This window comes from Pinus tabuliformis, chromosome Q, assembly GCF_031772625.1.
Source record: "Pinus tabuliformis cultivar Carrire ecotype Pingquan chromosome Q, CPIR1, whole genome shotgun sequence".
Taxonomy (NCBI): Eukaryota; Viridiplantae; Streptophyta; class Pinopsida; order Pinales; family Pinaceae; genus Pinus; species Pinus tabuliformis.
The window spans coordinates 653,820,864-653,824,634 of record NC_142296.1 but is presented as its reverse complement, the minus strand read 5'-3'; the positions used below and the strand labels follow the sequence as shown (position 1 = coordinate 653,824,634).

General features: G+C 40.0%; 1 pseudogene; it reads left to right on the top strand.

Moving 5' to 3' along the window:
• Window positions 1–1,711: 1,711 nt before the first annotated feature.
• Window positions 1,712–2,442, top strand: LOC149221200 (peptidyl-prolyl cis-trans isomerase CYP40 pseudogene; annotated as a pseudogene).
• The last annotated feature ends 1,329 nt before the right edge of the window (window positions 2,443–3,771 follow it).

Here is a 3,771-nt window from a genome sequence, read left to right as displayed (position 1 = left end):
AGCTTAAAGACAGGGTGTTTTCGCAGCGCATGAATTTTTTAGCAGTTTCGCAGCGCTACCTGTTTGAGTGATTTCGTAGCATGCTACGAAATTGGGGATTTGTTCAAACAATAAATCAGTTCATCACTCTGGATCATTTGTGAGGTATTTTCCAATTTACTTTCACCTGATGATAAGGTTCTTGCCCGAATGGTGCTTACTACTATTGATACTGCAGTGTTTAGAGCCATACAAGAGCCTTTTGGTCCATCACATTCAGTTGTTCAGTTGCAGCCCATTAAGATTAATCTTCAAGAGGAATCATGTTTAAGAATTACTTCTTTTGTGGCTGATGGCATTGTGGTAAATCCTGGTGAGGCTTTACCTGATACTTCGGTGAACGCCCTCTACTTCAGTCTCAAGGAGATTGACCCTACAATTCCGGTAGATGCAGTAAAGCTAGAACGAGACATTTGCAAAATTGTTGATAACTGTTCACATGCAGCAAGAACTTTCAAAATGTGAAACACAGAGGTTGCTAAGCCTTATACTTTACAAAGTAGTTGATCCCTCAAGACAAATAAGAGATGATGCCTTGCAAATGTTTGAGACCCTGTCTATTAGAGAGTGGGCAGAAGAAGTTGAAAGCGCAGGTCGATATCGGGCAGCAGTTGTTGGCAGTCTTCCAGATTCCTATCAACAGTTCCAATATCAACTCTCTGCAAAGCTAGCAAAGGGGTATAAAAGTTGTGAGGGATCTTGGATCTAAAGAAGGATCATGTCATGCTTGCTGGAGCGCTTGCTAGTCATATTGACTTTGGAACGCAGATTGAAATCATTAGCGGTGCTAATGCAAGTTCCGCACAGCCTCGTTTTTATTTCTTACTTTGCATCTAGTACTTATCCGATTTCCTAAAAGAAAATAAAGGGTTTCCTAGTGATCAAACTCCAATACAAGAGGGTGGAGAGTCAAGTTTCTGCATTGAGGATTGAACGACAGCAACGTGCACACATGGCACGCATCCGAGCAGGGTAATGAACACATGGCAGCATACATCCTAATACATCTAGCAGATCACACTCTTTTCTATATGAGAAATTAGGCTTTCAATAAGTCTACAGAACTTGTTTTGTTGTGATTCTAATTGTCTTCACCGTCCAAATGTCATCGACGAAGACAATCCCAATTGAAATCCAGTAAGAATCGTTTTGAATGGATGGAATTTGCATATATCAGATGTTAACATTGCACAGTCTTGTTGTAGTAGGAACGTTCAAGGCCGCTCAATCCATTTCATGCATATCACTCTCACTCTACAGTTGATGGAGGTTTCGAGGTTATGACATAAGCTATTCTATTTACTCCACGAACACTGTTGCAAATCTACGCAGAAACCTCTGCAAGGAACTTAGGATCAAACTGATACCAATCTGCGGTCATTCCATCCTCGCAATGTTGCGACAATCCAACTGGAATTGAAAATAGACTTCACAGAAGAGATCAAGAAATTAGGGCTCAACCGAGACTCTAGAGCGTTCACGGGCTTGAATCACTGTTTTGAGCATCAGTTGGAATTCTTTCCGGCACTTCGTTTGGAAGTTTTCTTCACTACATTCGATTTCTTTGTTCGTTGTGATCGCAGCAGATGCAGGAGAAGGGGCATGTCATAGATCAGCAGAGTCTCGAGGAACTTGTCGAGGATATGACCAAATTTCAGGGCTTTGTGCATTGGCCCTCATACTGGCGCCCCCCTGCATTACAAGGGGCTTCCTTTCCATAGAGTTATCAAAGGTTTTATGATACAAGGTGGAGACATCTCAGCTCAAAATGGTACAGGGGGTGAATCAATATATGGATTAAAGTTTGATGATGAAAACTTTCAACTGAAACATGAGCGCAGAGGAATGTTGTCAATGGCAAACTCTGGACCTAATACAAATGTCTCTCAATTTTTCATCACAACAACAAGGACTTCCCATCTGGATGGAAAGCGTGTTGTCTTTGGGAAGGTAATTAAAGGCATGGGAGTTGTGCGTGGCAATGAGCATACTCCCACAGAAAGTAGTGACCGCCCTTCTCTAGATGTGGTAATTTCAGATTGTGGGGAGATCCCAGAAGGATCAGATGATGGAATAGCTAATTTCTTCAAAGATGGAGATTTGTATCCAGACTGGCCAGCTGATCTTGATGAGAAATCTGCAGAAATTTCATGGTGGATGAATGCAGTAGATTCTGCGAAATGTTTTGGGAATGAAAATTACAAGAAAGGGGATTATAAGATGGCTTTAAGAAAATACAGAAAGGCATTGCGCTATCTTGACATTTGCTGGGAGAAAGAAGAAATTGATGAAGAGAAGAGCAATCATTTAAGGAAGACCAAGTCGCAGATATTTACGAATAATTCTGCTTGTAAATTAAAATTAGGAGATTACAAAGAACAGATCTATGAAGACAGAAAATGAAGACAGTACAGAGTGTGGCTGTGAGACTGCACTAAAGGAAGAATAGATGAATCCTAAAGAAAGGTTGAGGCTATTAACCATGCTCATTTACAGGTTGTTCTCATAACCTTGTCCAAAGCATCAATTATGCATAGTGAATTTTTAAAGGCAAGGAAGAAGACTGTGTTTTTGAAATTACACAGCAGTTTCATAGCGCGCTACGAAACTGCTGTAGGTGGTGATTTTAAACGCAGAACAGCTATGTTGGTGAGATGACCGAGAAATTTGAAAGAGAGACACCTGTCCATCAATACGGCCTACAGCACATCCAGGATGTGGCAGCCCGCTCTTTTTGTTAAAGGATAAAAGCAAGGATAAAGCATACTCCTTTGGATTCGAATATGTTGAGGCAAATCAAAGACCGACAAACAGGAACAGTTTCCTATATTTCAGGGTGTTGGAAACATGTTATATTAAAGGCCAGCAAGCAACTATCGACACCTATCACAGCCAAACTAAGAGAAGCCACTTGTCAAAGAATGAGCCTGTTCTCTCCTTTTTCTCGTAGGAGCACCATCTTGGTTGTAATAAATGCCATTCCAGCATGATGTAGAATTAGAGTTTTAATTGTTTTAGGAGTCCAGCGCTGTCAATTAATAGTCAGCTGTAATTAATAGTTAGTTAAAAGTAAGTAGGTGTCATCATAGGCAGAATCGAGCTCCCCTCATGCTGGAGGAGGAGACTCAAAGTAGTTTAGTTTGTTTTCCTATATATAGTGAAAACTCTGATGTAATTGAGGTTGGAGATTTATGAAAAAACAGAGTTTTTATATTGGCTAATGTAAAAAGACTTTTGACAGTAATAGAAAGATTACTTTTTCTTCCCAAGATTCATCTTGTGTTCAAAGGCTCAGAATATATATGGTTTTGTCTTTATCCTTTCTGTTTTACAGCTCAATAGACATGCAATCACTCTGAATTCACCTAGTGCTCAGACTTCCTGTGTATGTTTATGAGTTGAGGTTCTTTTTGAGAAATGTTCTGAGTGTTTAAACATTATATGCCTTGGCTTCCATGATTGAGTAGTCAATAGTTTACTGTAGAGGTGTTTGACTCCATGAGCCCAATGGAAGAAGTGTTATTTTGTTGTTCCAACCAGCTTATTTTCATGAACTGTTTGAAGAGTTAGCCATCTTTTCTTGTTATTAATTCATATCAAAAATCTGTGAGAGAGCCCTCTCTGACTAAGGAGGCTAAGCCTTAGTCTAAAGCCTGGTTTGAAATAGTTACATGAGATCTTGCTAAGTAGCAGCCCTTAGTACACGATTTTGTGATAACATTTTGGTGCGTC